Consider the following 23816-nt stretch of genomic DNA (forward strand, 5'->3'; position numbering starts at 1 on the left):
AATTACTAATTGTCCTTGGAGAGTCAGACACAGCAAAACTATTACACCTGACGTGTAAGATATATTAGGAACGAAATGCCTTCAGATTTAATGAAGAATGTAATAATTATAATTCGCAGGAAAGAAAGTGCTGTCAGGTGTGAATAGTAGCGAACTATTAGTCTGATACTGTAAGTTATGGTTGTGAAATACTTACATGATTCACTTACAGCAGAGTGGAAAAAGTGTAACATGAAAGATCAGTATGGCATCCGGAGACATACAAGAAGACGATGTCTCTTAGAAGATATGTTAAAGAAAAGCAACCTTCGTTTGTAGCATTGTAGACTTAAAGAAAGCTTTTGATAATGTTGACTGAAATACACTGTTTGAAATTCTGAAGGTAGAAGCAATACAATACAGGCAGCGAAAGGTTATACACAATTTGCGCAGAAAGCAGATGCCAGTTAGAAAAGTTAAAGGGCACGAAAAGGAAGCAATGGTTGACAAGAGATTGAGGATGAGTTGTAGACTGTCCCCGAAGTTATTCAGTCTGTACACCGAGTAAACAGTAAAGGAAACAAAAGAGAAATTTGGAGAAGGAATTGAATTTCAGGGAGAAGTGCTGTTGAACGGAACTGACAGTGTGTTGAAAGCAGGCCATGAGATGAACAAAGACAAAATCAAATCAATGCTAATGAAATGCAGTCGGATACAATTGGGCGATGCTGGCTGGGGGTATTAGATGTTCTCGATACCGGCGCTGAATAGAGTCGTCATCCAACCTGCCCGCATCTCGTGGTCGTGCGGTAGCGTTCTCGCTTCCCACGCCCGGGTTCCCGGGTTCGATTCCCGGCGGGGTCAGGGATTTCCTCTGCCTCGTGATGGCTGGGTGTTGTGTGATGTCCTTAGGTTAGTTAGGTTTAAGTAGTTCTAAGTTCTAGGGGACTGATGACCATAGCTGTTAAGTCCCATAGTGCTCAGAGCCATTTGAACCCAACCAACCTGATCACACACAAGTTCTGCCGGCGACAGATCTGGGAATCTTGATGCCACGAGAATACTTCAGAATCACACAGATAGTTCATAGAGACACGTGCAATGTGTCGACGAGAATTGTTTTGCTGAAAAATGGCAACGTGATAATGGTGCATGTTAAGTAACACATGAGGACGCAGCATGCCTGTGACGTACCGTTGTGCCGTCAGAATTCCATCAATCATCACCATCCCTGACCTGAAGTCATACCCAATGACTCGCCACACCACGTTGCCAGAAGTAACACCGCTGTGACTCGCCAACACATTGGAGATGGGACCTCTCCCCAGGTCGCCGTCATACTCGCTGACGACAGGCGACCGATGTAGAGCAGAACCGTGATTCATTGGTGAATACGACACGACGCTATTAACTAGCAGTCCGTGCTTCGCGGTCACGACGCCATTCCAAATATAACCATTTCTGTCGTCGTGCTAACGGCAGCCTACGCGAGGGACTGTAATTCTGTCTAATGCTACGGGATGACACAGAATGTGTCTATTACTTGTTCTGGGACGGTAGGCGCAGATGTGAAGGGGTTACGATGTGCTTGGCGCACAATATGGCGATTCTTCCTTGTGGTGATCGGAATCTTGACAACGAGTATGCCGGCCTTCACGTTCCCACGCAGCGCAACGTCGGACCACTTGTAATGTCTCTTGCAGCGGTCTCAAGGCGATATTTTCCGAAATTTTATAAATTATATAACTCAATACATTTCTCGAAATATCTCTTCTTATCTTACCGATTATCAATGCAAAGTAGTTTCAAGCCCAATTATTCCTTGGAGCGTCCATTTACTCCATGGAATAGCTTCTCTGCTATCCATGTTTTCTCTTATGAAAAGAATGAAAGACTTCTTGCCGATTAGTCGTGAAAGAAGGAGGATGTATATGTACGTATTGTTGAGCTAGTCGCCATCTTGATGAGATTCTGTATGAGAGGGAATTTAATACATGAACTAAACTAAAGTAAGTGTGTTCGCGTATTATTTAAATGATTATTATTGACAGTGTCTGCTTACTACGCTGTGTTGCACGGGATCAGTGGGGAACGTCTGATTTACACTGGACGAACCTGCCGTTTTGTATGCTCAAGATATCCAGTTACTTCAAATAAATAGGCTAACACGGTCTTACCAGCAGATCTCCGGTCTTCCCCATGTGATCACCGAAACTTAATAATTATTACAAATGTTTCCAGGAGGTCGACTGACAATTTTCGTCTCACCGAGACTTCGAAATTGCTTCACTGCCTTATGGAATTTAAGTTAAGCTCAATTCAATCAGGATAGAACAGTATTGAACTGTGTGAATGTGATAAGCCTGCTTTGTGAATGAAAATTCCCTTAACATACGCATGTTTTTACTATCCTGATCAGTGAAGCTAAATCAGGCCGGTGTGAGAGAGGTTTTTAAATTTTTAGATCCCACACACAAAAAAATATTAAATTTGTCTTCACTGTGACAGGACACATTTTTGAGTATTACTTAAACATTGTGTGAATTTTATGTTGTGTGTGCGCGAGAGAAAAGAAGACGAGGCCTGTTCCAGAAGTCACAATTTCGCCACAACCTACGAGAATGTCGTTCAGGCCAGACAATATACAATTAAATTTTTGTAGATAGAAATTTAGAATAACTATTTAAATGTCTATCGGTTTGAATCAGATTGATTAAGTGAATGTTGGGTTGAACTTTAGACAGAAAGTGTTTATTATTAGTGAGTATTATGCAAAGTTTAGGTCTGTGACATTATTAACTCAGATGCGAGTGACTTTATATATTTGTTGTTCTGTGTATTAATGGTTCTTACTAGGGCGGCTTATAAAATGGCAATGCAACAGCAGAGCGAATCACAACAGCCCTCAGCTGTTTCTGAGGTTAGTGAAACATTAGACGCTAGCTTAACTGAAGTAGTGCCTAGCGGCAGCATTAGTCAGGCCCCACAACAAAGCTTAAGTGTTTCGATGTCATCTGAGCAGGACGAAATAAACCCATTGACTGTAATCATGCAGCAGTTAACACTGTTAGCCAAAATTGTAACAGACTTAACTAAAGCGCAAATAGAGACTAAAAGGGAATTGAATGAACAATTAGCAGCCAATCAAGTCAAAGTCCAGGAGCAATTATAAGCTAATCAAGCGGAATTAAATAATAAATTAGTAGAGAGTTTTCAGAAACTTGATGATAAATTAAATAAAACTGCGGAAGAATTGAAAATTCAGAATGAAAAGACAAAATTAAAATTAGCTGCTCAAATTGAGCAAGTCACTCAGCAGTGTAATGAAAATGCGAAGAAGTTACGCCTAGAGCTAACCGAGTATGTTGCTACTAAGCTTGATGCTATTAAAGAGCAGGTCGAGTCAATCCCACAGATAGTTCAAGCACAAGAACAGATGCAATGTTCTATGGCGGTAATTCCGGTATTAGTTGAAGTTCAAGATGAATTAAAGCAACAAGTAAATGAGATGTCAGCAGATATGCAGGATTTGAGACAATCACAAGACAATATCCCGAAGGACATCCAAAATTTGGATAAATTCATAAATAACATAAAGGAGAGACAAGACGAGGTTGATCATAAGGTAAACATTCTTGCGGGAAAATTCTCGCAGTTAAGCCCCGAGAGTTCTGAAGAAAATTTATTTAATCAAGGATTTCGAGAAGCCAGAGAACAACTAGGCGAAGAACTTAAACATTGGAAAGAAAACATTGAGAGATCTTTAAATCCATCTCGAGAAGATTTGCGTTCCACGCAAGGAAATGAGCCCATAACAAGATCTATCAATGAAGCTACATTATTCAACCGATCAAGTACAGGCAGGGACATTAATGCACACGTTCGTTTTTGCAATCAACATCAATCACAACACTATGAGGGTAGTCATAATAACTGTAATTGTAAACGCAATACTGAGGAGAAAATGCTGAAACAACGTCAATTCCAGATCTACAACCTAGACAAGAAAAATGTTCATCCCGTAGTGTTTATAAGAAGTTTTAGGGGAGTATTGCCAAAAAATTGGAGTGAGTGGCAAAAGGTTAGTTTCGTGACCGGTTATATTCAGGGAGCAGGAGCTATATGGGCATCTGATATATCAACTTGGGACACATCTGAAGATTTTGAACGAGCATTTTTATCCAAATACTGGTCCGAAGGAGTACAAGAACGTTTAAGGCAGGAGGTATTATACCCGGAACCTTTTCACGTGGGTCTTTAAAGAAATACTTTGAGAAATATATAAACAAATCGCGGTATTGGGATAAGCCTATGCCTCTACAAGACGTGATTGGCATATTAAAATCTCGACTTCGGGCCAGCATCAGAAATAGAATGCTGTATATTAATGAGCATGACCTTGACTCTTTCATGACTACGCTTCACACTATAGATATGATCGAGGAAGATGAACATCGGCCAAGACAACCGGTTATGCAGAGGAGAGCGATTGAGGCGCCAAACGCAAACCGGAACTGAAACGGATTTATTAATTATTATACTAGGAATAGTCAGAGATTCAACGGAAACAATTGCAACGGAAATGAAAATTTCAATAACAGTGCTGCGAGGGGCAGATTCAGAGACAATCGAACAGGTCGCAGGTACAACCCAAAGTTTGAAAATGCAAGAGATTATCAGAACCAGCAGTTTTCAAATAATAATAATGCGTATAGAAATTCTGATCCTCGATTTGAAGCAAATAACACAACCAGTCATCAACAACAACCAGTCATAACAGAAGTATTAGATGATTCAAGAGGAAATAATAATCGACATTTAAACTGAAGAGGGCCGCTTTATGCTCCGTAAAGTCGGCCGGGGAATACAAAAGGGGCAAACCTGTTTTAAACGAAATTAATTCCGTGGCAATGTTGAGAGATAACGAAGGCGAATTAATGACAGATGAATTGACGAGAGACTTAGAAGCCTGTGTAGTCGAAGATAAAAGGGTTCCTGTGTCTGAGATCATCACAGAAGTGGGAGGAATTTTAACCAATGTTGTATTGGACACAGCTTCATCTACAGACGTAGTATCCGGAACTTTGTTTCGCTGAATTAGTAAAATTAAGAAAATCCCTGTCCTACCAGTAAAAAATTGCCGAGTTATAGGTGCAGTGTGAGCAAAATCCCGGAACGTCAAGATACAAACGCTTATAGAGATAAAATTTGGAAATGCAGCTAAACAATGCACATTCCTTGTAGTGGAAAAGTTGTTAGTAGATTGTATTCTTGGCATTGGAACTTTGCAAGCCTGCAATTGCAAGTTGGACTTGGTAGAAGGAAAGGTGCATTTTGAAATCGAAGATCAATTTGTTACACTGATCTTACTGAGAAAGGAGGCAGTGTATGAGTGATATTTCCGTGGTGCTGCTGTGCAGTTGATTTGTGCTGAAAATGATAATATGTACCGACTACCGACCAAGTCAATTCAAGTAGAGTATTTCAGACAAACAGTCGAACAGAAGATTGCTGAGTCAGATTGCCTAACGGATAGTCAGAGGGAACAACTATCAATATATTAACAGAGTATGAGTCAGTTTTCGATGAAAAGCCCGGAATTATTGGAGGATATGTTTGTACATTACAGATTAAGCCCCATAAGACATTTTGCCGCACACACTATCCCATTCCCTGGCGATTAAAACAACCAGTTCAGGAAGAGATACAAAAAATGTTAAACTGGAATCTTATTGAACCGTCGAACAGCCCATATTGTTCTCCGTTGCTTGTTGTACCAAAGCCAGAAGGAAAAGTTCGATTGGTATTAGATGCAAGGGAAACTAACAAAACTATAGTACCTGTGCGCACACATCCGAAGAACATCGATGAGTTAATACAGAAATTTCAAGATGTATCGTATTTAACCAGTATTGATTTGAGAAGTTCGTACTGGCAAGTCCAGTTAGACAAGGACTCAAGAAAATATACTGCTTTTATATATATGGAGGGAGAAGCTATCAGTTCAAGGTCGTTCTGTTTGGTCTCAATATCAGCTCTGGAGTTTTTATTTCTGCGTTGGACTATGCCCTAGGACCAGAACTACGTAGTCGAAGAACAATTTTTGTGGACGATCTATTAATTGCTTCTAAAACTTGGGAGGAACATGTACAACTTATTAGGAGGATTTTTGCTGTGTTCAAACAAACTGGTATAACTGCAAATCTAAAAAAAATCCCAATTTTCTCTACAGAGAATTAAATTCTTAGGACATATGATTAATGCAAAAGGCATTCTTCCAACAGAAGCGAAGATTAGTGCGATAAAAAATTTTCCAACTCCAAGAAACAGAAGACAACTGAAAGGCTTTATAAGCTTGGCTTCATTTTTTCGTCGATTTATTAAAACTCAAGCAATGAACTCTGAAGCACTAAACCGGCTCCTGAGGAAAGATGTACCATGGCAATGGTCTAATGATTGTGAAAAGCTTTTTGTGAAATTAAGGATCAACTGATGAATGCTCCGTTATTATACCACCCTGATATGAATGTCGGATTCTGTTTAGCCACTGATTCATCAGATGTGGGATTAGGATCTTGTTTATTTCAAATTAGGTACATCGATGGTGTAAAAACCTTTTGTCCAAATGCATTTGCTAGCAGAGTTTTATCCACCTGTGAAAGAGCATATACCGCTACGGAATTGGAAGCTTTAGCAGTTATTTGGTCTTTGAAAAGGTTTAATTATTATGTATATGGCTCAAGGATAGCCGTTTATTGTGACCACCCATCACTAGCCTTTTTACAAGCTTGTAAGTTGCTGCATCCTCGCTTGTCAAGGTGGACGCTGGCGCTGCAAGAATATCAGTTTCAAATTATTCATGTAGCCGGAAAAGAAAATATTATAGCTGACGCGTTGTCAAGATCTCCAGAAGGAATAACACCTGAACTGGATGTAAATAATAAGGCAGAATTTCCAATGCTTCTTCTTCAAGAAAATAATTACAAGTTATATTATATTCATTTATATAAGACAATGGCTCAGCTTCAGAAGAAGGATCGACGATGGAGTGCTATAATACGACAATTCAATCAACAAAATCCTATGGTCAATTTGGAATACTACCGGCTTGTGAATAATATTTTATTTTTTTAATCTGGGAAGGCTGAGAATCCAAAGTGGTGTGTCTGCATACCCGAAGAATATGAAGAACAATTAATTTGGTTTACACATTTGACCTGGGGTCATGTTGGTGTTGTAAAGTGTGCTAATAAGATTAGATATTATTGTTACTTCCAAAATATAAGGCGAAAAGTGCACAAAGTCATACAGAAATGTGTTCTTGTCAAAAGGCTAAGCCGGACAACAAGGGAAGTAAAATTGCGCTTCACTCAATAATACCTGAAGCACCAAGATCACTTATATCATGTGATATTTGTGGACCACTTCCTAGAGCCAGAGGTGGTGTTAAGTACATTATTGGATTCTGTGATGTGTTTACAAAATATGTTAAACTATGTCCTATAAAATCAGCAACTGCAAGAGCTGCCGCAGTAAAGTTTGTAAATGACTACATTCCTCATGCAGGGATTCCAAAATCTGTAATCTCTGACAATGCGAAGATATTTACTGGATATTTATGGAGAAAATTAGTATCACAACTAGGAATAAAACAGATTTTTACATCTTGCTATCATCCACAAGGGAATTTAATTGAACGTGTTTTTCGAGAACTAAACAGATTCATGAGAACGTACTGTCATGATAAACAAACTACCTGGATAAACTATTTGACCGAGTTTGAGCAGATTTATAATAATTTACCTCATAGTTCTACAAACTTTACCCCGAATGAACTGATGTTCAGAGATAACGAAAGAAACTTTTGGGTAGATAACTTGCCTAAACTCGAGGACACCAAAATGTCATGGGAAGAAAAAATTCGCATTGCTCTCATTAATATTACGGAGAAAGGAAGACAGCGAAAGGAAATCCATGACAGAAACATCAAACGGATTCAGACTTTCAATATCCGACAGAAAATTCTTTTAAGAAGACACATCAAGTCATCAAGGTTGAAGAAGACCATCAGAAAATGGAATCTAATTTATACAGGTCCATATATAATAGTTGATATACCGAATCCTGGTGCGTATTTATTAGCATATCCGGATTCTGGAAGAATAAAAGGATTATTTCCCCATGTAGACCTAAAGAGGTACTTTTAAGGAAAGTGTTTCAAATTAAATGAAAAGTCTGTATGTTGAAAAAAAAAATTGAAGTGCGAAGGACAGTATGCCTCAGCTACTGTGATAGGTTAAATGACAGCATGCCAAGCATCTGTGACAGTTTAATGAACGGTAAGCGATTGCTTCTGTGATAGTATAGGAATATTTAGAAAAGTAAGTGGAACTATAGCTATTGATGCTGTGAAGACTTACGGATTATCTGTCTACACGATGACCACCAAAGAAGCTTGTGCGTGTGAAATAATATACATTCAGGGAGTGCTAATCTCCAGTGAGAATAAGTTTACTGAAACTATATGATCGAATACGGCGCTTGCGTGTAAAGTTTGTGTTTGTAAACTGACAGTTCACAGGAGAACAAACCGCGCTAGGAAATTAGAATCGATTGCTACTGTCCACAGATATAAAGACTCGCCGGTTTTTTTTTTTTTTTTTTTTCTGGCGCGAACTAAATTCTATTCAAGAGAATTTAATTAACTAGCTTAGTGTGTGTTTATAAAATTAGAGTTAATAAGAAAGTTCTTCATTGAATTTATAATAATGTGTCATTTTCCAGTTCGATTTGTTTTTTGTTATATTGCATTCATATATGTTCATGAGAAAATGCGGCAATCGGAGTATAAAAGAGAAAAATTTGATTGTCAATCAATAATAACAAAGATTAATTTCAGCTGGAGAGGTCATGCAGCAAGACTTAATTAAACATTCTCTTTCAGCAAAATTTCGTTTTAATCATGTATGAGTAAGATATAATTTTTTTTTTAAATTGTCTCAAATAATAAAGTTTTTAACATTCTGACATGCTATCCACATTCGTACTTGAAACCAAATTAGGAAAGATTCAGATCTACTCCCACCTGGAAAAGACAAAAAAAAATTTAAACCAGGATTAGAACCTTTCGGCTTACTCAAGAAGATGGAAGAAATTATCCATGTTTTCAAAATTGTTTTCCGATCTGGAGTTGTGATATTGTGCAATTACAGTATCGATTAAGACACCTAGGTGTGGAAAGTATAAGACGAATGGATTTTCCCATTCCTCAGATGGAAGACTTAATGGATCAGGTCCATATTTGAGTTCAAAATGAATCTGGAGAAATTCGACTAACCCTTCTCTTCCAGGAATCTTTAATAGTTGAGCATTCCTTAGACGAATTTCGATTGTTTCATGCCACAATCCTGAGTACCTGTTCCTGAGGTTCCTTCTGGTCTCTCAAATCCGTTACGTCTCCTGTCCGGTACGCCAATGCGACGCCTGTCCTCCGTGCCGTGTTCCATGTTCCTGTTCGATCAGTTTCACCGCAGTTCAGCAAGACATCGATGAAGAAAATTTTTCAGAAGATTGTAAAAAAAATTTGCATGTGTAAAGATTTTTTTTTGGCTATGAGGCACATTTTATCTTTCCTATGAATTCTAGAATATCTCTCAAATTTCTAAATTATTCTGTCTTTCCTATCATCTGTAATACCTAGATGGGGTATAAGCCTCCAGCTTTTCCTGGGTTTCCCTGTGAAGGCCAGTTCCTGAATAGGTAGACCTGATTAACAACTATATAAGTCCATCTTCCCTGGTTGTGTACGTGGGATGCGGGTATGCCCCAGTACACGTGAAAGCAACAACTAGGTATATAGGTAACGAAGATACCAAATCTCTTTCAATTCTTGTAATCAAAAAAATCTTACTAACTTCTTAAAATTTATAGGAACGTATGTTCCACAAATTCTAACGAGTTAGCTAAGCCAATAGCTAGCTCGCAAAGTGGATACATATCAACTTTGCTCGCTGCGAGGGGCCATGTAATGTCTCCTGCAGCGGTCTCTACGCGATATTTTCAGAAATTTTATAAATTATATAACTCAATACATATCTCGAAATATCTCTCCTTATCTTACCGATTATCAATGCAAAGTAGTTTCAAGCCCAATTATCCTTGGAGCGTCCATTTACTCCATGGAATAGCCTCTCTGCTATCCATGTTTTCTCTTATGAAAAGAATGAAGGACTTCTTGCCGATTAGTCGTGAAAGAAGGAGGATGTATATATACATATTGTTGAGCTAGCCGCCATCTTGATGAGATTCTGCATGAGAAGGAATTTAATACATGAACTAAACTAAAGTAAGTGTGTTCGCGTATTATTTAACTGATTATTATTGACAGTGTCTGCTTACTACGCTGTGTTGCACGGGATCAGTGGGGAACGTCTGATTTACACTGGACGAACCTGCCGTTTTGTATGCTCAAGATATCCAGTTACTTCAAATAAATAGGCTAACACGGTCTTACCAGCAGATCTCCGGTCTTCCCCATGTGATCATCGAAAGTTAATAATTATTACAAATGTTTCGTCGCACCGAGACTTCGAAATTGCTTCACTGCCTTACGGAATTTAAGTTAAGCTCAATTCAATCAGGATAGAACAGTATTGAACTGTGTGAATGTGATAAGCCTGCTTTGTGAATGAAAATTCCCTTAACATACGCATGTTTTTACTATCCTGATCAGTGAAGCTAAATCAGGCCGGTGTGAGAGAGGTTTTTAAATTTTTAGATCCCACACACAAAACAATATTAAACACAGTCGCACTCGAATGCCCCACTTATCTGCATACTACATCATTCGACCCGGTGGTCAAATGTAGACCCACAAGGAGCCCCTTTTCAATTCTCTTCATGTACTGAAAACGTCGTGCCTGATGCTGACATTTTATTGTATGAACAGCGAAAATGACGTAATTGACAAACCGTCATTTATTTTGTGTTTATGTAAGGGGGGGGGGGGAGAGGCAGGAGGGATCTCAGTGAGAAAAAGTTTCGAATATATTTGAAATTCTGTGTTTAGTTTGTTGGAAGACCAAGAACGAAGTGCTCAGATTTAAAAGGTTGTAAGGCAGGGATTTTCAGTCCATAACTGAAGAAGCAATGACGGAAGCAAAAGAACGGTTCAAGAGTAGGATAAAATTTAGGGTAATAGGATATCAGTGATAAGATTCGCTGATGAAATTCCTATCCTCAGTGAAAGTGAAGAAATAGGATCTGTTGTATGGAATGAATAATCTAATGAGAATGAGTACAGAGAATGGATTGAGAGTAAACCGGAAAAAGTCAAACGTAATGAGAAGCAGCATAATGAGAGTAGCGAGAAACTTAATAGCAAAATTTGGGATCACGAAGTAGACAAAGGTAAAGATTTGTGCCACCTTGAAAGCAAAATAACTCGTGGCGGACGAAGCAAGGAGGACATAGTAAAGTAGTTCAAATGGCTCTGAGCACTATGGGACTTAACATCTGAGGTCATCAGTCCCCTAGAACTTAGAACTACTTAAACCTAACTAGTCTAAGGACAACACACACATCCATGCCCGAGGCTGGATTTGAACCTGCGACCGTAGCGGTCGCATGGTTCCAGACTGAAGCGCCTAGAACCGCTCGGCCACTCCGGCCGGCGACATAGTAAAGAGAAGAGGAAAAGAGAAATCTACTGTTGTCAAAGATAGGTCTTAATTTGAGGAAGAAATTTCTGAAAATATACGTTGGAGCACAGCATTGTGTGATAGTGAATCACGGATAGTGGAACAGAAAATAATCGAAGAATTGTGGTGCTACAGAATAATTAACAACTGCGGGCGTAGTAAGCAAATGCTACTCTGAGATAGAGAGGTTGGCCCTGGAAAGGAATTCATGGGGGCCGCATCAAAGCTGTCACAACACTGATGATTCAAGAGACATTTTTTTTGATCGATAAGTGCTCTCATTGTCAAATACTGAATGAATATAGTCTGCGCAGTATGCACTCTGTGAGCTACACTGCTTCTAGACATATACACGCTTCTCAACTTTAATGCACGGTTTATTGTGTGGAACCTGTTAATGAGGAGATCATAACAGCATTTTATTTTTTTTTATTTCAGCCAATAAAGAATTGGAATACTGGAATGTTTTTGTTGCTCCTGAAAGCCGTTAGATAGCAACCTGCATCAGGGATCGTGCACCTTTTAAGACGCTCTTACTGAAGAATCTCTCTTCCCGCGCCATTATTCATTCAGAAAAGCCCTAGTTTGACCATCTGACGAGGCTGCAACGAGGCTCATCCTTGACACGATGTTTCAATGCAGCGAATACGTTTCATCACTCGAGAGCAACATGTGTCCAGCGCAGTCAGGTAGTTAACGGCCTCAGAAACGCGGCGTATAAGAACCGCGCACATTCCGTGTAAGGCTGTTCCCCGCCGGACAAGACGTCCGTGGGTGTAGTCTGATGCAGCCGGGCGAAGCCCAGTGGCGTTCTCGGTGGCCGTGTTTTCGAACGGCACCCGCCTTGACCCGCAGATACGAGATCATGTGATGGGGGCAGTGATACAGCCCAGAAAGCAGGTCAGGTGCGGCGGCGCCGAGGGGGCCTCCAGGGGACCGGAACAGCCCGGCCCAGCACCCGGCGAGTGGCGTGGTGCGCGATTTACGCAGTCGCAAGACACTTTCATATATTTTTGTTGTGCAAAATCAAAGTCGACCTCTTTTCTTCTAATTAAATTCCACGAAATGCTTCTCCCGTTAAAAGAAAAAAAAGGCCCGCGAGTAGATGTCTGCTCGGATATTCGTGAATACATCCACCGGTCGTGAAATTAAGTTAAAGAGATTAGAGTCCACACGGAGGCTTACCAACAATCGTCCTTCCCGCAAATCATTCGGGACTGGAACGGGAAAGAGGGTGTAAAGGGATATCTTCCTCTAGTATTATTTTTCCTCGACAGTAGTAGTCGATACCAGAAATATTTTTCGAATTTTGGACAGGTCAACATTATCTCAGCTGTTATCCTGAAAATTTTCATGTAATTTTATACGCAATATGTTACATTTCAAGCTAAAATTTATGAAAAGAAATTACTGTATTTTCGGCGTGTGAGACAATCGACATGTACTAGCTCTGAGTGTACAGTTAATTTTTTTTTTTGAAACATTTGAAATTACTAAATATCTGCCACACTTAAAATTTATATTATTAATTACGCAATGTAGTACTGTTTAGTATATTTATTTCTGGATTCATTTATAAGATACTAATTAAAACTAATAGAAATTCATTTGTCAAGAAATATTGTAATCCCTTTGGAATATTATTATTACCGCAGAGTGAAGTAGTAGGTAAGCATGCCACTCATGTAATCGCACGTATACGTTGATCGTGACCGGGCCAAATATCCCACGAAATAAGCGTCAAACGAAAAAACTACAAAGAACGAAACTTGTCTAGCTTAAAGGTGGAAACCAGATGGCGCTATGGTTGGCCCGCTAGATGGCGTTGCCATTGGTGAAATGGATATCAACTCCGTTTTTTTAAATAGGAACACCAATTTTTTATTACATATACGAAAAGAAATATGAATTTTTAGTTGGATCACTTTTTTCGCTTTGTGATAGATGGCGCTGTAATAGTCACAAACATATGACTCACAATTTTAGACGAACAGTGGGTAACACGGAGGCTTTTTAAATTAAAATATAGAACGAAGGTATGTTTGAACACTTTATTTCGGTTGTTCGGTTGTTCCAATATTTGTGAACTTATCATTTCTGAGAACGCTTGCTGTTACAGCGTGATTACCTGTAAATACCACATTAATGCTATAAATGCTCAAAATTATGTCCGTCAACCTCAATACATTTGGCAATACGTGTGACGGCAGTCCTCTCAACAGCGAGTATTTCGCCTTCCGTAATGTTCGCACATGCATTGACAATGCGCTGACTCATGTTGTCACGCGTTCTCGGTGGATCACGATAGCAAATATCCTTCAACTTTCCCCACAGAAAGAAATTCGGGGACTTCAGATCCGGTGAACGTGCCGGCCGTAGTATGGTGCTTCGACGACCAATCCACCTGTTATGAAATATGCTATTCAATACCGCTTCAACCGCACGCGAGCTATGTGCCGGACATCCATCATGTTGGAAGTACATCGCCATTCTGTCATGCAGTGAAACATCTTGTAGTAACATCGGTAGAACATTACGTAGGAAATCAGCATACATTGCACCATCTAGATTGCCATCGATAAAATGGGGGCCAATTATCCTTCCTCCCACAATGCCGCACCATACATTAACCCGCCAAGGTGGCTGATGTTTCACTTGTCGCAGCCATCTTGGATTTTCCGTTGCCCAATAGTGCATATTATGCCGGTTTACGTTCCCGCTGTTGGTGAATGACACTTCGTCGCTAAATAGAACGCGTGCAAAAAAATCTGTCATCGTCCCGTAATTTCTCTTGTGCCCAGCGGCATAACTGTACACAACGTTCAAAGTCGTCGCCATGCAATTCCTGGTGCATAGAAATATGGTACGGGTGCAATCGATGTTGATATAGTATTCTCAACACCGACGTTTTTGAGATTCCAGATTCTCCCGCAATTTGTCTGCTATTGATGTGCGGATTAGCCGCTACCAGCTAAAACACCTACTTGGGCATCACCATTTGTTGCAGGTCGTGGTTGACGTTTCACATGTAGCTGAACACTTCCTGTTTCCTTAAATAACGTAACTATCCGGCGAGCAGCATACATAGCACCCGCCCGTTGGGCATTTTGATCACAACAGCCATACGTCAACACGATATCGACCTTTTCCGCAATTGGTAAACGGTCCATTTTAACACGGATAATGTATCACGAAGCAAATACCGTCCGCACTGGCGGAATGTTACGTGATACCACGTACTTTACGTTTGTGACTATTACAGCGCTATCTATCACAAAGCGAAAAAAGTGGTCCAACTAAAACATTCGTATTTCTTTACGTACTACACGAATATGTAATAAGACATGGGGGTTCCTATTTTAAAAAACGCAGTTGATATCCGTTTGACCTATGGCAGCGCCATCTAGCGGGCCAACCATAGCGCCAGCTGGTTGCCCCCTTCATGCTAGACGAGTTTCGTTCTTTGTGGTTTTTTCGTTTGATACTTATTTCGTGAGACATTTGGCCCGGCCACTATCAATGGATCACCCTGTATTTGTATTTTGTACGAACAATGTTATTTCTGGTTTGTTAATATGAAAATTCAAAAGACAGTGTGATACAGTAAAATGTGAGACAATAATTTATCGTGAAAACAAAAATTCTGCAAAGACATTATTCAAAATTATTTAGATCAACTGAACGACGAGAACCTAAAATGTGATAATTTCAGCTTCAAGAATCATATCCCTGGATATGGAGGACTGGAGCCAACTGTGCGAGAAAAGATAAGTAAAAAGCTTATTGTAAATCTTACTCCTCTCGAGAAAGACTTAACCGTCATGGACAGTAGCAACAACAAGAAATGGAGGGGTAGAATGAAGGGAAAGCGACAGTGATTCACCAAGTACCCTCCGCTACACACTGAACGTTGTCTTGCAGAGTATAGCTTTAGATGCAGACATCCACAGTAATACTCTACTTTTCGAATAAAAGACAGCACCGAAGTGAATATCCCCTGGTATACATGCCCATCTGCAATAAGAATCGCTTTGTGGTTCGATGAGTCTCATAAAAAAGAAAGAAAAAAGTTTATTTCGTAAATAACTCACCTTATTCCTCTGCATAGTGTCCTGTGAGGTACGCACACTTGGTGCAGCAATCTTATATCTTTTCCACCCCATCGAAAAAGTAGGTTCTGTCAAACTCAGCAAAATACTCTTTGACTACAACTATGATTTCCTCAGTTGATGACAATTTCGTCCCAGCAAGCCGAAGTTTCAAGTTATGGAACAGGAAGGAGTCACCTGGGACAAAGTCTAGGGAAGATGGTACAAGAGGAACCAGTTCAAAACCCAGTTCATCAACATTCGCCATTGTTGTCGCTAATGTGGGATGGTGCATTATCCTGGTGAAAGAGCACGTTTTTGCGTGCCGACCTTGGTTTTTTTTTCGGCCAACGCAAGTTTCAAACGATCCAACAATGAAGCATGGTAGGCAACAGTTATGGTTGTGCTTTTCTGTACGTAATCAATGACGATTATTCCTTGAGAACCCAAAAAAATAACAGTGTCCATGACCTTGCCTTCTTTGGCACATGTTCACCGGCCTTTGTCCATTGTTTTGATTTCTGTTTTCACTCTGTCGTGTAATAATGGATCCAGGTTTTAATAACAGTCACAAATCTGCATATAAAGTCTTGTGGATTGCGATTAAACACCGCCAGACGTTGTGCTGAAACATTGTGCCGTATGCGCTTATGGTCGACTGTTAGCAATCGCGGCACTGCCTCACAGACAGCTTCTTCATAGCCAATAATCCTTCATGCAGGATATTATGCAGTCGCTCAATTGAGATACCTACAGTCCGAAATCTCATGAATTTTTACTCGGTGGATTTGCATTACCATATCATGTATTTTGTCGATTGTTTTCCCTGTGGTCACCTCGGACCGCTGGAGCGCGCTTCCTTTTCGACGCTTGACCAACAATGTCTAAATTTATTAATCCAAAAATAAATGGGTGAAGCAGAGTCCGGGTGAAATTTATCCAATTCTGTTTCGATTTCTGTAACAGTCCAACCCAGCAAATGAAAATGTTTAATAACGGCACCAAACTCAGTTTTCTCAATTTTCAGTCGCAGTCGACGGCTCACTGACCAATAGTATGGCATTTATTGGCCGGGATATCCCCTTCGGGGTTCGGCCACCGTATTGCAGGTCTTTTTAGTTGACGCCACTCCGGAACTTGCGTTTCAATGATGATGAAAATGGTGATGGACACAGAACACCCAGTCCCTTGTCGGGAATCGAACCCGGGCCCTCTTGCGTGGTAGGTGGTAACGTTACCGCTGCCCTACGGAGGCTGACTGTCGACAGTAAACTGTCTGCTCTACATTGGTGAAATTCTTTTTATGATTCTTGGCATAATCGAGCCCACCAACTATGAATTTATAACTTCTTTACTTCATTTGCAACACATTTTGCTGACAGAATTCACATATACTACTGAATTTACCTGCAAACTTACATCATTAAAAGAAATATAATTTAGGAGATACATTTTATACATGGAAGTTCGATTCTTTGAAGAATCGGGGGCAGGAAGGTATTTCCTAATGGCACAGGAAAAATTCCTTGTAGAGGCATACGACCGTCTTTGATTCAGAATCTGATGATCTTCATGGAATGCTGATAATTCCCTCCGACCCCTCCCCCTCTCTCTCATCCTGTATCTATAGTTATACACATGCCACAGTGCATCCCGGGAGATGTGGCAATGGGCGTCGGGAAGAGTGGATGGCCGCCGTTTCTGTCGGAATGCAGTTTTATGCAGGCGATAAAAATGAGGAATGGCAAAGGGAAAGGGGAACAGGGAGAGGGAAGGATAAGGAGGAATAATGATATGAAAAAGAAAGAGAAGAGAAATAAGCCCTATGGTGGAAAGGGGGTAGACATGTATAAAAGGAGATAATGAGGAACTTTAGACTGCATTATGCTGAGTAATAATTCCGCAAGCCCAATCTCTCCCTGGTTGTCAGCCACTTCATGTCAAGTGAAAAAGAGCACCCACACTTTAAATAGAATAGATAGCGTTTCTTTCTTTGTTTCTTACGGCTTTCCAGTGACCGCAAATAAAACAATGAAAAAGGAATCGCGAGCGTCTACGTCTATATCTACGTGATTACTCTGGAATTCCTCGCAGAGGATTCATCAAACAACCTTCAGATAATTTCTTCACCGTTCTACACTCGGAGAGCGAGCGGGAAAACCTACTCTTAAATCTTCCCGTGCGAGCACTGATTTTTATCATTTTATTATGATGATCGTTTCACCATGTATAAGTGAGCAACAACAAAATATTTCCACATGCGGAGAAGAAAGACGGTGACTGAAATTTCGTGAAAAGATCTCTCCACAACGAAACTGTTGCTGCCCGAACTCACGTACCATATCCATGATACTCTCTCCCTTATTTCGCAATAATACAATACGAATTGACCTTCTTTGATCTTTCTCGATGTCCTCTGTCAATCTTACAAGGCAAGGATCTTGTACCGAGCAGCAGTACTCCAGAAGAGGACGGAAGAGCGTAGTGTAGGTATTCTCTTTAGTAGATCTGCCGCATATTCTATTCTACAAATAAGACGCAGTATTTCGTTCGTCTTTCTCAGAACCTTTTCTTTGTGATCGATCCATTTTAAGTAGATCGTAACGGCAGTCCATAGCTATTTGCTTGATTTGGCAGCTGTTAGATTTGTGTGATTTACCGTGTAACCGAAATGTGACGGATTCCTTTTAGTTCTCATGTGGATGACCTCACATATTTCATTATTTAAAGTCAATTTCCATTCTTCCATACCTCGTCTAAATTGTTTTGCAGTTTTTTTAGTCTTCTATTGACTTTACCAGACGCTAAATGACAGCGCCATTGTCCGCAGCTCATGGTCGTGCGGTAGCGTTCTCGCTTCCCGCGCGCGGGTTCCTGGGTTCGATTCCCGGCGGGGTCAGGGATTTTCTCTGCCTCGTGATGACTGGGTGTTGTGTGATGTCCTTAGGTTAGTTAGGTTTAAGTAGTTCTAAGTTCTAGGGGACTGATGACCATTGATGTTAAGTCCATAGTGCTCAGAGCCATTTGAAGCATTTTTGAACAGCACCATTTGAAAACAGTCTAAGAGAGCTGCTCATATTGTCTCTTAGGTTGTGGATGTAGATTAGCAACAGCAGAGGTCCTGCAGCACTGTTGGTATATAACACTACGATTTCGGACTGTGTGTTGTTCTATATTTGGAATATTATTGTACAAAAATAATTATTGAAATGCGTATCTTTTACTTGATTGTGAAGTTACGTTGATCTAAATAAACGGACAAGATACAAACAAAACATTGGGTGGTGATGTCGACATAAGAAGGGGACGGGGGAGGGGGGGTTAGAGACGCAAAGGTGAAGCTCCCTTTGGGCGCAGTTTACGCTAGTTAGACCATGGCATGTATCACACACAGACACACACACACATTTCTGCTCGGTAAATGTTAGGTGCACAACGAGCATCTTTAACTCATATTAAGCGAATAGGAGTTCTGATCCCCTTCGGGCCACTCTGGCTTAGTGTCACGCAAGGTCACTGTATTATGTAAAGTGAATACTGAAATGTAAGAGACCACAGACACTTCCTTTCCCATTTCAGACCAACCTAGTGTTCCGAGCAAGTCGAACTTTGCAGTACCATCAAGCTTCGTGTGAACTGCATAGCCTATAATTTTTACTGTTGCATTCATTAAGCTTTCATGCTGTTCTCTTCAGCGATGGTTTGTGGATGGAGTAAGTACAGGATCAGTAGCTGGAGCGCTGAGAAAAAGTTTGTAGATTCCGCATTGAAATTCGGTGCACGGATATTTTTACATAGCTACCGCAAGGTATAAGGAACCTTTCTTCAAGTGTGCAGAAGGTGATATACAACACTGGGAGCATAGAAATTGGGATCTCGTTTAACCACATCTTTAATACAAACCCTCCTTTTTCTCGCTAAATACAGATACAGGTAACCATAAGGTCTTGAGGCCAGTTTATATAAACATGCTATGATGCTAGAGGACAACTGAAAGGATAACGTATTTGTAAAATAATTTAATCAAATGGCTCAACTCAGTAATTAATTTTACATTACCACTTCAATGCAGTACTGTAGTTCGTAATATACAATGACATAATTTTTCCTTGTACCTAATTAATTCTATGTTTTGTGGAGAGGTCGAAATATATATTATTTAATTTAACTTACAATCGTAAAAATACACTGCAGTGCTAACAAATATTAAAAATGTAAATTAAAAGCCGAACCAGTAGAAATACAATAAAATAACGGTAATCAATAGCTGTTAATTCATATATGTACATTAATGAAGTAATTGAGAACTGTGATTTTTTGGATGTGGTTATCATGTTTGTGTGTACTTTGGGTTGTTTGTACTGTCCATTAGAAACCTGAGCGACAAATGGACTTACTAACGAATATCGTGATACAAAACGCCTACACGACACATCTGCACTTTTAGGGACTGCTGGGTATCATTTAATCACTTCGTTCTATAACCTCATTCGATTCGGATGGATGAAATATAGCAGAAGTAATATTAGTCATGTGTGATCGTTCTAGGAATGAAGATATTGATAGGTCAAACACGTAGTGACACTATGATTTCTAAGGCAAGTACCTGCATATGGATTCAAAGACCTCAAATGTTTCCATCATATTAATTTTTCAGGTGTTTGTCCTATTTATGGATCATACTATTTACAGCTGTGAGACATTATTATTCTCAGGGTGCCTACGGACAAATAGTTTCTTATAGGCAGAGGAGTTTGAAAAGGGTCAGGCTGTTTGCTCAAGTGATGCAAGTGTTTATACATTTATACACTCTGAACAAAAAGAAAAAAAAGAAGACGCATCACGAAGGACTTATGAAAGTTGGTCACAAATTGAAATCTGTACATGTATCGACGGAAAATGCAGAACTGTAAACATTGACATCCAGTAGATAAATGTGTGAGGCTGCAGCGCAATTTCACCAAGCGGCTGCAAGGATAGCAAACAGGAGACATGTCGATAGGAGGGCATAAAGTCTTTGCGAATTTCATTCCGTGTACTCAGTTGGACAGTAACTATGCGTCGCAGACAGGTGAGCATACAATATACACAAATGTCACCATTTGAGAGAGGACGCGTAATTGGGCGCAAAGGAGCCAGTTGGAGTAATCGGTGAGTCGCTCGACATTTGTATAGGAATGATACCACTATTGTTGACAGGGATGGGTGAACCAGAGTCAAGAAAGAAGCGATTGAAGTACAGAAACGACAGAATGTGAGGTCCGAGCAATAGTCAGAGAGGCACGTAGAGCTCAGGGTTCATCATTATCATAGATCTGACGTGAACTGGTGCTTCAGTGACCACAAGGTCCACCAATAGGCGGCTCACAGAAAGAAGGCTGAGCTCACGGTGCCCCTTGCGCCGACTACCATTGACCTTTGAACACCATCAAACTCATTTGCAGTGGTCTCGGGCACATCCGACCAGGAATCTCATTTGCTGAGGCAGGATTATCTTCAGTGATGAGTCCCGCTTAGAACTGAGTCCCGGTAAGCAGCGAAGACGTATCTGGAGACCTCGCAAACAACCCTGGGATACCAACCTTACTAATGTACGCCATACGGCCCGAAAACCGGAAGGGATGGAGTGTCATTTCATTTCAATGCAGGCCACCTATGGTTGTTACTAGTGGCACAAAAGGGTTCAAGCGGCTCTAAGCTCTATGGGACTTAACGTCTGAGGTCATCAGTCCCCTAGACTTAGAAGTACTTAAACCTAACTAACCTAAGGACATCACACACATCCATGCAAGAGGCAGGATTCGAAACTGCGACCGTAGCAGCAGCACGGTTCCGGACTGAAGTGCCTAGAACCGCTAGGCCACAGCGGCCGGAATTAGCGGCACCTTTACAGTACAACCGTGCTTTGACGGTGTTCTTCGCCTCGTTACACTTCATGGCAAGCCTTCCTGGCCTTACATTTCAGCAACATAATGCCCGTCCTTACACGGTGAGTTTTTACTGCTTGTCTTCGTGCTTGCCAAACCCTACCTTGGATTTCAAACCAATTGAGAACGTTTGGAGCATTGTGGCTAGGGCCCAACAATCAGCTCGGGATTTTGACGATCTAACGCACCAGTTGGACAGAGGACTTCCAACAACTCTGACAATCTTGTGAAGCTCTTTATCTTGAATAAATCATCCATTTTTTCTGAAACTGTAGACATTTGTTTATACATACATGTACGTCACATCTACTGATATCCGTCCCATTCAGACATGATGATCACATATGTCATAATGTATCTCTAATAATGTAATTACGATTAATTGTATTGGGTCTGCATGTTATAAGTTAGAAGAGTGGCAGCGAGCCTATACGGCAACCAGCGTCCTGTTAGCCAGTGGATGGTGCCCTTAGAGACAGACTTCCTCGTGCTACAAGAGCTGCGTCGGGGCTCCAGTGAGCTTTCCCGCCCACTGGACTCAGGCCAAGTGGTCGGTCACCTCACTCCTGACCGTTGTATACCCTGGTGAAGGAAGATGAATTTTCCACGGAAACTGGACAGGCGTCTGGCAGTCGTTGTCACAACATACAGTGAAGATCCAAAGCAACAGGTACACCTGCCTAATATCGTGTAGGGCCCCCACGAGCAAGCAGAGGTGCCGCAGCACGACGTGGTTTGGACTCGACTAATGTCTGAGGTAGTGCTGGAGGGAACTGACACCATGAATCCTGCAGGGCAGTCCATAAATCCGTAAGAGTCTGAGGAGTTGGAGATCTCTCCTGAACAGCACGTTGCAAGACATCCCAGATACGCTCAACAATGTCTGGGGAGCGCAATGGACATGAATAGATACGGGTGATCAGGCAGGATGCTTACGTACGTGTCATTTGTCAGAGTCGTATCTAGACGTTTCAGGTGTTCCATATCACTCTAACTACACATGTCCCACACCATTACAGAGCTTCCACCAACTTGAACAGTCCCCTGCGGACATACAGGGTCCATGAGGTTGTCTCCATACCCGTACACGTCCATCCACTCGATACAATTTGAAACTAGACTCATCCGACCAGGCAACATGCTTCCAGTCTTCACCAGTCCAACGTCGGTGTTGACAGGCCCAGGTGAGGTGGAGAGCTTTCTGTCGTGCAGTCATCAAGGGTACATGAATGGGTCTTCAGCTCGGAAAGACCATATCGGTGAGGTTTCGTTGAATAGTTCGCACGCAGACACTTGTTGACGGCCCAGCACTGAATTCTACAGCAACTGGCGGAAGGGTTGCGCTTGTGTCACGTTGAACGAATCTCTTCAGTCGTCGTTGCTCCCGTTCGTGCAGGATCTTTTTCGGTCGCAGCGATGTTGGAGATTTGATGTTTTACCGGATTCCTGATATTCATGGTACACTCGTGAAATGGTCGTACGGGAAAATCCCCACTTCATCGCTACCCCAAAGATGCTGTGTCCCTTCGTTCGTGCACCGACTATAACACGATGTTCAGACTCTCTTAAATCTTGATATCCTGTCATTGTAGCAGCAGTAACCGATCTAATAACTGCACCAGACACTTGTTGTCTTATATAGGCGTTGCCGACCGCAGCTCCGTATTTTGCCTGTTTACAGATCGCTGTATTTGTAACTTGCAGCATTGTGGAATAAGGAAATAGCTGAAACTTCAGGTGATATGTGCATTTCTTTACACTTCGTCCTATTCATCCTATTCAGCTAAATTACCCTCTGTACTGCTTGCTGGCCAGGGGCCGAACGCTGGTCATAAAAGCACAGAGTCGGCCAATCTGGATTGGCAGTTCGTTTTAGAACCGGCGTGACTTTGTGTTGCCAGGACATGATGGTTGTTTACCTGAGGACTGACGTAGGGAGCTCAACACAGGATGGCTGGACGATTTCTAAAAAAGTAGAAATAATGGGAAATTGAGCATAGTTTTCTAGGAAAGGGAAGTGTAGGTTTACTCACATTGGTCTGAGCAACATCTTTTTTCGAAAGGAAACGAGAGGAGGATTGTGCTACCAGACAGTTAGTAATTTTTTTAGCTTGGAAAACTCA

This window comes from Schistocerca serialis, chromosome 4 (genome assembly GCF_023864345.2).
Source record: "Schistocerca serialis cubense isolate TAMUIC-IGC-003099 chromosome 4, iqSchSeri2.2, whole genome shotgun sequence".
NCBI classification, from domain to species: domain Eukaryota; kingdom Metazoa; phylum Arthropoda; class Insecta; order Orthoptera; family Acrididae; genus Schistocerca; species Schistocerca serialis.